Raw genomic sequence first — 14,268 nt, 5'->3', positions numbered from 1 at the left:
GAACTTCAACAATATTCACCAAGCTTTCAGAATCTATTGACAAAATTTATAAACTAAACAATTGTAGAATCAAAGTCTTATTCAATAAGCCTTTTGCGAACAAACCATCTTATTCTTGAAGGGTTTCCTTTAGGTCCTTTGGGTAAGGAGAATTCCTTCAACACTTCTTTCTTCTTGTCCTTTCCTGGACTTAGCTATCAGTAGCTTTCTCGTCACGTTCACAAAATCAAGCAACAATGAGTTTACAAACAATCAAATTCTTTGTAATGTTTAAATGCCTTTCAAGTGAAACAAGCAACTATGCTTTGTTAATCAAGAAACCTGGTTTAATACCACCTGATCTAAAATGAGGGTTTGATAACTTGTTATGATTACAAGAATCTTGCACTCAGTTAAACAAATAAATGATTCAACTTATATATGACATTTGTAGAAGTCAATACTTGAAACAGTTGTATGTTGTTTATTTTTAACTATTTAAGTGCTTTAACTTCATTTGCTTCCACTAATATTAAACACATATAACAACCATATAATGAAGCAAATAAACATCAACACATAAACGAAAATTTAATCTATGAGTTTACCTGAATATCATGGGCTACATCTCCTTGAGCTTTTGTCATCTTGACTTGGCTCTTTTGGATTATGGCAAAGGTTCTTTTAATATTTCCACACTGATCTCCAAATGCTACTAAACTGAACCAATGGGATTAGAATACCATCTATATCCCTGTCATGGCTTTCATCACTCTGTAAACAGATCTATGCTCCCTTAGACTTGATTCCTTCAATCAGTGCTCTAAGATACCTTGAGCTTCTTGATGACAATAGCTCCTTAATAATTCTTTAATTATCACTGAAACCTCTTCTACTATCTCCAACACATATCAGACACCAACAATAGACTAATCATTTTCTCAAAATGAGCACTACATCCCCAAACTAGGTCTTCCTCTATGGTTGGCACTGGGCTGCCTGAAATGTATCTATAGCATATCAGCCTTTAGAAGTCTTCAAATGCTTCTAAAAATCCCTGAAATGGATTTGGAATTCTAATTACAGTCGTGAATGACTATTGGTTTGCTGAGAACGAGTACCGGTAACTCCTACAACTGCTTCCAACTCCTCTTGGCCCTTAGCTGCAAAATCTCCCTGGATGAAAATCTCTATGAAGATGAATTCTTCAGCTTCTCTAGACTATTCCATTGGCTTCAGAAGGCTATAATTATCCTAGCTAGCCTCTCGTTTCACTCTCCCTATTCGAAAACTGCTCTGGAGTGCATTCAATCAATATCCCCCAGGGATACTCCACCCAATTTGGTGGTCTCCACTTAACTCCAGTTAAATTTAGTATATCCTCCATTCTAGCCACTTCACCAAGCCAGACGGTCAGAAGTATTCGTTAACATAACTATTTGGTGTGCATATGCTAGCGGTATAAATCTCGACGGTTAGGGATAATGCGACATAGAGCCGGCGGTCAGGTATCATGCGGTCGCATGTCACTTCGTTTCAAGCATTTGCAACCGATGGTTACATATACATCAGAATCATTTCAAATTTTGGAATCTCCACCATCGATCTATCCCACTCTATCCAATGGATATCATGTCCTCCTCTCACCAACTAACCTAGACAATCTCCACTGTCGATGTCACCCATCCAATCGAATGATTTTTGTGCAATCTCACATGAATTCTTGCAATAATGATATTAGGTTGAGAGAGTGTGAAAAGTATTTTTCTCATGATACGTGTCAACCATAAAGGTTAATCACATGAAGTCATACAATACCATTTACATCTTTTTGTGTGTGCGAGATACCGTCTCCCACTTTCTAAATAATAACCATGTGCTCAATACAAAATTTAAAGAAAGATGTTTAAGGAAAGGTTTAGCGCTTACCCAAAAAAGGAATATTCTAGGGAAAATTCCAAGGTATATTCCTTGGAATATACATTTTTTTAATATTTACAAAAGAAAAATTAATCTTGGTCAATTGTAGTTTACTGGACTTTTCAAATTGCGATAACTACTTCATGCGGTGTCGGTTTTTCAGACCATTCACTATGCTGAAATTAGTAAGACTAGATCTATCGGGTTACTCAAGTTTGACACTCTTTTGAAAACTTTGAAATTTGAGCTATCACTAAGGTCCTTGATCAATATATGATTAGTTGTGATGGTAGGAGACTGTAAGATCTAATCACCCACTAATGAAGAAAAAAGCGGCTCATTAGTGGTGGTAAGACTATGATGTTCTGAATCTTTGCTAAGACTTGGTATGTAACTAGACTTAGCCTTCTTTCTCTACATGATTTTAAAACCCTCACTGAAGGTAAGAGTCCCTAAAGGAGACTCTTTCTCTCTACTTCTTTTGGTTGTCTTCTATTGCATAGTAGGATTTTGTACTGTTGATGAGCAGATCTACTATTCTTCTTCATCTCGTAATGTGTTTTCAACCCACTCTCATTGCTTCCTATATTTTTCTATCTCTAGCCTAGGTGTGTGAAAATAAAGAGTAGACTTGGTTTCTACCCTTAATCTAGAAATGATCCCTAATGGATCATAGGACCAGGTAAAACTAAATTTAAACTACATTTCCTTGAGAGGTTTATCTGCATCCTACCCTACCTCCTTGTTGTTGCAAATGAGTGGCTTGACCTATGTTTTTATTTTAAATTGATTTTTTTTTGGGAAGCAACAAAATGGATTTCATCCATGGTGATCATCTGCCTGATGTATTCTAAGGCAAAATCCTCATTAGGAGGAATTTTGGCAACTTATAAGGTGGGAGCTCACATCCAAAAATCCTTATTTCAATATAATTTTCATATGGGTACCAGTCTCATGTTTGCACTTGCTATAATATGTGCAATACCATTTTGATATCTTCACTGATCCTTGGTTCATGTGTGCTGCTTAGGAGACCTATGGCTAGGTGAAAAAACATCTCATTAAACTATTTATAACTGTACTCTTTCTTCTCTTTCATAACTAGAGTACTCCAGAAAATGATGAACTGTTGATTTCCCTTTTCATCCAGCTTTTGCAATGATAGGTTCATGTTGTCCCCCTGAAAGTATAGGAACATGTAGACTAAGACATAGGCATATTTGAATACCTCCTCTATGGGAAACTTGATGAGTTGTTGATGAATATAATTTGCAAGAAAATGGCTGAAATTGAACACAATTGAGGGCTTAACAACATTAGAGAAGATGGATAAAAATCTATAATGGTGTCATCTACCCATTGATTAGAGTAGTAGCTAAGGAGGTAGGAAATGACAATGATTATCTTCTTGGCTCTCTCAGGGAATATGGATGAGGGATAAGAAGGATTTTTCTTTGTTAATGCAATATCTTGTGTAAAAAAGAGATGAAGAGTTTGGGTTCTCTTAGAAAAGTCTAACTTCTAGTATATTTCAACCAAATCTTCGTAATAAAATGAGGTAGCATTGTTTACTTTGGGGGCTTGCATCATTTTATCAATAGCCTGAGGGTTATGGTGAATAAAATTTGACCAGTGGGGTTGACTATGGCCCTTTGGCTTGGAAAATATGAGGAATGACATTTCCTAATGAAATTAGGGGTGTTGTAGGTGCGAGGAAAGATGTGATGAGGTAGGCTTGACTCCCACAACTGGATTTCATATGGTTTGTCAATATATTTATCTTTGAGCAAGTAACATATATCGAAGAGATTGAGCTCATAGAGTGTTTTGTGATTTTTTTAGTTTGTGTTAGCCATAGGGACATATGAAGATCTACGGGAGGATAGATTAGAGGATTAATAATGTTCTCTATTCCTTTGTCCTTTGGAGGCATGTTGGTTATGGCTAAGAATGCAAATTGTATTGGGAGGAGACAATTCACATACAGATATAAGGTTCTGGAAATGAAAACAGAAAGAATAATTCGGGAATGATCAAACAGAGAGTGTTGTTGATAGTTGAGAACGTCAGGATTTGGCGAGAAATCTGTCATCAAATCAATGGTGGTGATAAAACATGAATTTTGTAACCTGTAAACATATAGGAAGGAGATTTATATATGAACTTTGGTTTTACGTTGGTGGTGCGGGTCCATTGAATGAATAGCTAAGAAAATTAATTTCCTAATGGCATGATTATGGAGGGAATGGATATGCTTTGATGGAGTTAGTGGATGATGAGGTAGTAGAAGAGGAATGGCGGAAGTGCAATGGTAAAATAAGTGCTATCAGGAGTAAGGAATCAGATTTTCGGAGTGACGGTGAGTGGTTTGTGGTTTCACTCATGGGGGGTCCAAAATGATGTGGGGGTGCCACGTAGGGGTGGGTATGATTTGGTATACCGCCCATTTCAGACCCCCATCCCCTAGGGGTGGTAAAGCTCAGATGGAGATGGGGACTGAAATTGTATTTGGGCCATCAGATGTGAGAAGATAGGTGGAGATGAAGAGTGACATTGTAGAGAATTAACCATGACATTACAAGATTGATTGGTTGGGTCGGAAATCAATATTTAATGTAATGTTGGGAAATATGAGATATAAGGGGGCCGTTGAACTTAAGGAAATGAAAATGAAGGGAATGGATTGGTGGAGGGGTGATATGGGATTAAAACTTAGGATGTGTGGTTTTAGAACTTAGGATAGTGTTAATATCCAAAATGAGCATATAAACCTTAGAGTAATCTTCACTCTTCTTTCTTTTTCTTTTGCACATGAAGACACAATTAATGTTTGATTGTAGCACATTTAGACTAACAACTTGTGCATTTAGAAAACATAAAATGAAGCCTTTCTTTTATTTTTCTTCCCTAAAATTTTATTTTCCTTTGCCTTCTTTATTTATGGCAGATAGCACCTAGCATTTTATTGATACGGATACCTATAAAACATCAAATTTTCCTAACATTTTAACTTTTCTTTATTTTGCATCCATATGTTAACTTAACATTTTAAAATTATTTTGACTAATATGCTAACTTATCTAAAGTAAATAATGTTACAACATCATGGGTGGTGGATGATCTCCATAAAGTTCCATAAATGGGGTTATTTTTAACCAAGCTAGATAGTAAATATGAAAGGTGTTTTTTTATTCGATACAAGAATGTTTTAAAAGGTTATAAACTTTGGATCTTAGAAACAAGGAAGCTTGTGTACATCCGAGATGTGGTGTTTAGAGCAGTGAAGGATGTTATTAAACAATAATTCCTACCAAAGGAACTTGAAAAGATAGAATTTAAACAGACGAAGGAAGAATCACACTCTACATGAGAACATGAACTAGAAGAAGAGACATAAACTCCAGTTTTGAGAAGATCATTTTGAAAGAGAAGGCATCCAAAGAGGTATAGTCCATTTGCTTTATGTTCATATTTTTCTTTATCTATTACTGATGATTGTTAACACTAAAAAATCATACAAGTGCTTGCATAATCTAGAAGATGTTAAAATGTGTCCAATAGAATGCACAGGTAAATGTTTTCTAGCTGAACACATCATGAAGTTTAAAAAATTATTTTTTTCTAAGGTCCAAATTTTAAAAATAAAATAAATTGATGTCATTGCTGTTATTTCTTCAATATCCACGTGCGCATGGAATATCCTTCAAAATATGCACAGTCACAGAAATGGATGAATCAATGATTTGAGATCACTCCACACACTTGGAGATGATTTTGTGACATGATCTCAGTCCAGGACAACCAAATTTGAGTCACCATGAATATATGCATCCCTCAATGGAATCGTATTGTCCTACTCAATTTTCATTATCATGCATGAACCAAGCAAGTGGAACATCGATTCAAAATTTCTATATAAACAAGCCATGGGAGATCCAAAATATGAGACATTGTTATGTTGGCCAAATTGTTATTAGATCAAAACACCATTCCATTATTGAAGCCAAATAAATGAAGAGCACTAGCATGCTAGCCATATTTCTTCTATGTAATAAATCGTTCTAGTGAGAAAACAAGAATCCACCATTGGAGAGTCTTCATACTTGTTTGAGAAAGATGAGAAATTTCTAGTGATATTGAGGAAAAGAAACACCCTTGGTGAGGATTTTTGAGCACCATAACACTAAGAATTATCTTCAAGTGTCTAATAATCATCGATTGTATTCAACCTCTACTATGAGAAATCAATAAAAGGAGCTTTTTTCTATTATTTTGTTGACTTGTTTGCTCCACTCAGCATTTTTTTTGTATTTACCTCTTTGTTTAGTTTATGTTTATGGATACATTGTTTCTAATATTTACAATGTTGTGTTTATTTAGGTTTGTCCACTAACAACACCAATTATGTATGTAATCCTTTGCAAGGAGCAATCAACTGTTCAGGAGGTGTATTTTGGTACACCATTTCCACAAAAACACTACTGCAAGAATGGCGACCATATTGTTGTCCTTTCATTAATATAAAAATTTTGTTTAGATGAACTTCTCTCTGCATAACCATCCTACAAGGTTCTCAACACCTCTTTGGAAATTTTGGATGACCTCAAGGACGTATTCTGAGCCCACAAAATTGAAATTTCCATTTTCTTTGCTCACCCACGTGGATTTTTCTTTGATAGATGCATGCGTGTCTGTGTGTGGCCAAACTTTCGTGGTCACCAGAAAGAAAAATAAAGCCTTATATTTTTTTTGTCAGGTGATTGGCGGCCTTTAGTTAATTTCCTTCACCTTTGCATTTTGTATTTTCTATTTAGTATGTTGGGTCACTTTAATAACTGCAATTGGTGGAGAAATTAGAGTACTTCACATTTGTATTTTCAATACACACATAGCTTAATTAGGCAGAGGACTAAGTGGCCCAATTCCAGATATGTTTTTCAAACTATTTTGCTAAAATTTCTTGCAAATAACATAGCTTAATTAGTAGAGGAGGAAGTGGCCCATCATCGACAAATATTACTACTAACGAAAGCATTCATTTCCTCAATTTTGGGAGTAGGAGCAAGTGTTATTAGAGAAAGTAAGTAATCTTTGCTTCCCTTGTGTCTCTTAGGTGAACCTAGGTTTGCATATGAAAATTTTCTTAAAGAATTTAAATTTCCATCTCCCTTGTTGAACTCCACATAGTTTAATAGGAAAAGAGTAAGTGGCCCATATTCCACAACATATTTCTTTTCCAAATGAAAGAAAAAATCAACACTTAGTGTAATTAGAAGGACACTGTAAAGGATCATCGAATATCTACATCTTACCACACTTTGTATGCTCACTGAGCTTCTGTAAGCTTTGTACTAGAAGGTTTCCAGATTCTAGAGCTTTGGGTACTTCGTGAATTAAGACTCCTTAAAAAGAACCATGACTTGAAACAATTAAGTTTTGCCACAATAGCCACTAAAACAATTTATAGTTCATCTTAGGACCATTGGCGATAGGCATCCCATAAAAAAGAATACGTGAGCATGGCAAAGACTCAATTCAGAGGAGGTCCCTCTTAGGTCCAGTGAGTGTGGTAATATTTGGGGTTACTTAGCTAATGTGGTCCTCATTACTACTAACTGACTACCAAGAATATAAATACTCAAATTTTCACATGGGACAAAGGTATTTTAGTGGCCAAAATCTAGGGTATCCTTTCACTATAGGTGACGGTGCAAGAATTTCTTGAGCCTCATTTACATTACCTTGTTTAATTATTCAGTTGCTGGAAGGTGTCACCAATTCTTTCAGGACGTTTTCCCATGGTGCACCAGAAGATATATTTTCAAGGACCAGTTACTTTGGGAGTGGTAAGGAATATTAGGTCTGCATAGGGTTTTTTATCATACAAAACAAACAAAAACCTTTTTCTTATTTAATTGATCACATAGCTTAATTGTAAAAGGAAAGTAAGCATTTATGTTTTTGCTTTTATTTTATGTATGTGATATTATTACATTGATACTTATCTCCTTCCCTAGCCATAAAAAAATTAGAACACTCTCTAATTGACACCATAGGGGACCCCATGATTCCCTATTGATCTAGAGATTTTTTAAACCTCCCCCAATTACCAAGAGGTTTGCGAGGACTCCCTCCATTTAGATGTAGAGGATGTTATGTAGCGACCATTATTGGATCTTTATTTATTGGTGCACCTTTTCTCAGCACCCCTCCATATTAAAATACACCCTTCAGAACCCAAGAAGGGTGCTCACATCCTACCCATTTGGGTAGCTCACACACTACTCCTCTAGATTATTTGCAAGACACCCATCGAGGTAGTTATCCTTAGACTTACCACAAAGGAATCCTTTGGATATAGTTATCCAAAATAATTTCATGATGGAAGATAACTCACAGATCTTGTTCTTAGCTTCTTTAAACCTGCCAGATTTAAGAAATCTAACCAACGAACTAATTTCCCATGGCAAAAATTTTCCAATTATGCCCATCAAACTCCCTTCATATATTCCAAGGTTTGAAGGTAAACATGGCCCAAATCTAGGAAATCATGTCATGACTTTTCACCTGTGGTGTTCGTCTAATGGTATCACCAACAATACTCTTAGATTATGACTATTTCAACTCACCTTTACTAGGCCTGTAGCAAAATGGTATGTTGACTAACCTTCCATGTCACATGGAAACTTTGGCTTCCTAGCTACAACTTTCCTCACCTTCTTCTAGCTCTCGGTTCACCATGATTCGGACCTCAAACTCCTCACCCACTTCAAAAAAACACTTGCTACACACATCTCAGATCATATACATGAATGGAAAAAATGTTGTAGCATCTTCAAAACTCATTTTGAAGATAAAGTCCTCTTGGAATTTTTTTTGACATCCCTTGTATCGGAAATATCCAAAGACATGGAAAATTAATCCCCACATAACGGTGAAGAAGCCATTAGTAAATATCAACATTAGGAGATTATCTACACCCAATATGGTTACATTTATCATGTTCTTCGAGATGCCCCATGCTTGTAAACTTATGAAGAGACCCTAGGCACATTCAATTCTACTAATGGATTGACTCGGTCCATCACCGAAAACCAAATCAATAATAACTACCAATACCCTGGATACTCGTTCAATGGACAAGCATTTGATGCTACAAAAGGTTCACCACAATTGTAAAATGTAGGATACTACCTTCGTTAACCCACACCGATGCAGAATATAATTTGTATGGTTAACAAATATCAGCATCCTTAGGGAGGCTCATATCCTCCCCCACATGGAAAATAATACTCCTCTATGAACAAAGACATAATTGCCTCTTCCCATAATCCATATATCAATCAGGGACAAGGAAACCAATATTTTAATTTCCCCACACAATAACAAAATAACTCACTAATGCAAAATAATGCAAGGATTAATCTAGTTCAACCTACTCTCACTTCACAGAAACAATTAGATGAGCAGCTAAATCTATTTAACCCCTAGAATGTTGCTAAGCGAAAGGGAGAATCAAAACAAGGGGGAAACAACCAGCAACAACCCCCAAAAGAAACAGGAAGGGACAACCCTAACCGAAATCAAAACCAATGATCAACCAAAAATAACCTACAGAAACACAACAACAACATAAGTTTACAGAATAGTCATTCATGTGGTATTTTTGGGGAATATGGTCATTGCAAAAATAATTGTCCTAAACTCCATGACTTAAAAAGGATACACGACACTAGGGGGAAAGGAGGTGAACAAACTGTAGTAAATCAAGACCCTTTCCCTCATGAGGGAGTAGTTAACACTCAACAATAATCACCCCACTCTCATCCATCTGGAGGGAACCCCCATAACAATTCTAATCATGATATTTTCATGTGAGGAGAAGATACCCTCTTGCAAACACAAAATAGAAGTTATGAAGATCCCCTAGATCCCAATCTGTCCACCTCCACCAAGGAATTACCTATAGGTTTATTGACCATTCCTCGACCTTCTATAAAATATATGCCTAAAATTGTCAAAGAACCTTTACAACACGCACATAACTTAAACTTTTCTCATAACTACATCATAGTCGATGACTTAGCACAATCACCATAAACTATGTTAGCATTAGGGTCCAAGAAACATGACCAACACAACAGAAAGACTTAATTTCTAGTCTAGGCACAATTGACCCATTAAATTCTCACCTAATGATCTTCAACTTGGATAAAGCTACTCCATGGCTAGCATCAATTTTTGCTTTCCCATTTCCAGTCTCAATCCAAAACATTAACATTGATCATTGGATTGTCAACTAAGCGGCCTCAACATGTATCATGTCCAAAATATTTTGCAAAAACTAGGATCCCTTGAATTCAAGCCTTCTAACATCACGCTTAGAGCATATGACGAGTGACCTTCTGCTCCCATTAGCCTAACCCTAGCATCTCAATTAACTTGGCTGGAAAAACCGTGTTCATAGACATCAAAGTACTATAGCCTAGTTGGATTACAATATCCTACTAGGGAGAAGATACATGTACGAGATGTTAGTAGTCACCTCATCATTGTTTAGGATAATGATGCTCTCCCAAGATGGACAAAAACATTACGATTGAAAAACTCACATGCTATTAGAAGGAAACCTTACCTACATCTGACGGTGTATTTAGTCTCATCTTCTTACAAGTTGACCAATACTTACACTGGGCTCATCCCTAGACAATTCAAATAATCAACCCTCATACAGACATTCCCAGGAGACCCTCGAGTCATACAAGAAATTTCCCCAAATGTTGTAGCATTGGTGTGCATGATGACCTCATCAAACACCCCCAAACTCAAGAACCAGTTCTAGACACCACGCAATCTGCAACTATGGATTCCATGTCCCTAGCTCACATCACTATGCAAATAGCTTTTTTGTGCCCTTCGACTGGCTTTATCTCGTACCAAGTCATGGAAACACTCACATTTTCAAATATGGCTCCCATGATCCCAGTTTGGTATTTGGTCCTAATGACCATGTTGACAAATCTAGAAAATACCCTGATAGGTAGTCTCTCTATACCTCCACCTCAGGAATCCATGCCTACTCAAACATTACACTAGTCAGAGCTCAAGAAAAAGGTAAACAAAATGGTAAAAGGGAGTAGACCTCAATCTCCTCTAGGGCCTGACAACCCTATGCATTATTTGAATACTTTGGGAAACCTACGAACATATGCCCTAAGTTAGACATGCTAAAAACCCTTATGAATGCTTCCAAAACACTAATAACCTCAAATCCACCCAAAGAATAAAAGGATATTCCATTACCTAATAAAGAATTGTGCACCAATCATGCATGTGCTATATGAAAAAAATATGGACACTACACTGATCACTTCCCTGAGATCGCTAGATATTGAGATACATTAACAACGTTTGTTCAAGCCAGTATTAATGAAACATTAGCACCAACCAAACCCCAAGTTGATGATGAATTCAAAACAATCTCCTACATTCGATATGAACTGATATCATGCCCTCACCTCTCTTAAACACACGCCCATAGTACGTAGAGGGAACGTGAACAACGAACCCCCTCCCCTACATTTCCATGTGCTTTATGCAATAACCCAAATGATCAAGCTAACCTATGCCCCAAATTAAGGGAGCTTAACTGAATATATATGGTGCCCCACATCACTCAAAGAACCAAACCTAGGCGCATCCATCAGTCTTACAAGAGTTGTGTAGGAAATCATCATGTGCAACATTTTCCCCATATTTCTCAATTCTTTTATTTGTTAGGAATCATGTGACGATTTATCGTCTAGAATTTTGATTTATTTGGATCATATGAAAAATCATAAAATCATTCATCACCATCAAGTAATGAAGCATCTAGGTCCATTCTATGTGTGTTTAAGGAGAAACAGTCATCAGAAATAAAGAAGGGCCCCCATAATTTCATATCCCCTCACTACCATCAATATAAATCGGACAAAAATGATATAATGCCACTTCGAAGAGAGCATCACCCATCACATGCACCCTATGTAATAAAATAAACCATTTGGTGAATTAATGTCATGAAATGGGTAAGTTCAATGACATCTTCCACTTAGGGGTCCAAATTTTGCACAAACATCTCTCCAATAAAGAGAAAATCACACATTATTATTTCCGCATCACCTCTCAATTCCACCATACATAGACTTTCTAGTACCTTTCACATTTTGATACAACAAGAGCAAGGCTAAGGCTAATGCACACCAGGAAGCCATGTCATGCCAATACTAAGTTCCATAGATGGATACCACCATAGGATATTCCATCTCACGACGACAATGAGGTGTCAACATCTCATACTATGAGAAATACCGCCTCCCATACTATCTGCCTAGTTAGTTCTAGTTCGATATGCAATATCTATATAAATACCTCTCATAGCACTAAGTAATGCCCTATGTTACACACATTTTGACAACTTAAGATTCAACATCAACATCCTATATAGGAAGCTACTTTTTCCCCTTGTACACCAATAAGTATGATAGAACTTCGTCACACACCACATCAAACCATGCTAACTGAAATTATAGCACCACCTAATGCTGAGGACATGAAACATCACATATGATTCATTTCCTCTTCTATAGGAACCATGATTCGTGTCGTCGTCTCATAATGTTTTGATATCGAGACCGAAAAGTCCACCTCAACAATGTCAACACCACTGACAGTACAGAACCATCCCATCTACACTCTGTAAAACTCTATCCATTCTACAACGTCAACCACTAAATCATATTCTTGGTTGTCAGCCAGCACAACCATGTTTGAACCTCAACTTTAAGACCTAGTGAAACCCTAGTCCACACTAGATAATATTTTTTACTTAGATGAAGATATTCTAGAAGCCATTACATAACTTGAATATCCTTGGAATGTCATGCAACATCATTTATTTTTTCTATCGAAAAACACATTTGTTCCCGTGAGCATGAAAACTCATGATATATGCATTACTGAATCAAAATATTTCCTCCCACTAGGGAAGGTTGATTGGTTCAAAAATCCCATCCTAGAACCTAATGAATTTGAGGAAGGGAACATGTCCAACACTTCCCCTACCATCAGCGTGAATATTTCAAGCAAACGTGGAAATTTTGAAGAGATCTCCCTGGTGGCAGCATGCTCTCTCGAATAAATAACCACATACACATCCTTATTCCAAGAATATAGGGATATTTTTGCGTGGGATTACTTAGATATGTCAGGCATCAATCCCACCATCGTGGAAAATCACATTGACACATGGCCCATTGCGCATCCTGTCCGACAGAAATAACATCAGTTACATCCTTCTAAGGTAGAAATAATTAAACAAAAAACAATAAACTCCACAAACTTGGGTTCATCTATCCTATTTCTTACATATCTTGGGTTTCTAACCCTGTACTCGTCATGAAAAATAGGGTACCTTCCACATTTGTACTAATTTTATGGATTTAAAAAAAACATGCCTCAAATATAATTACCCAATTTCATTCATCGACCAAGTCATTAATGTTTGTGCCAATCATGAGGCTTTATCCTTCATGGACGGATTCTTCACATACAACCAAATCCATATTCGCCATATGGATCAATACAAAACCACATTCACAATCGCTTGGGGTACATTCACATACCAAGTTATGCCTTTTGGTCTTAAAAATGTTGGTACCACCTTCCAGTGAGCCATGAACTACATCTTCAATGATCTATCTCATCTCATCCTCACATATCTAGATGACCTTATAGTACATTTAAAAAATCATAATAACCATTTATGGGACATCCACCTGGTTTTCTAAGATGTCGACAATATATCTTACCCATGAACTCTCTCAAGTGTGTGTTTTGTGTCAAAACTGGAAGACTACTGGGTTTCTTATGATGCTTTGTCCCCGATTATGCTACTTGCAAATATGGATTCCTGTGCCTCCTTTGTCAGGATATTCCCTTCAATTGGGATGATCAAGCTCAAAAATAATTTCAAGCTTTAAGAGATGCATTATCTCAAGTTCCTTTGATTAAACCTCTTGACCATAACAAAGAATATAAGCTATACATATATGTATCAGACATATCCATCACTGGGGTCTTAGTCCAATATGGACCCGATAAGAATGAGCACATAATTTATTGTGTTTTCAAGAACTTATTTGGGCATGCATTGAAGTGTGAGCTAGAAGAAAAAATTTCCTTATCCCTCATATGTTTTATACAAAAGCTTCAGAATTATATCATCCTTCGAATCACTACCATAATAGAAGCCATGAATCACATGAGGTATCTTCTCACTCACCGTATGATGAACCACAAGTATCCTCAGTGGCTTTATATTCTACA

This window comes from Pinus tabuliformis, chromosome 8 (assembly GCF_031772625.1).
Source record: "Pinus tabuliformis cultivar Carrire ecotype Pingquan chromosome 8, CPIR1, whole genome shotgun sequence".
Lineage (NCBI taxonomy): Eukaryota > Viridiplantae > Streptophyta > Pinopsida > Pinales > Pinaceae > Pinus > Pinus tabuliformis.
This window is presented reverse-complemented; position numbering follows the sequence as displayed.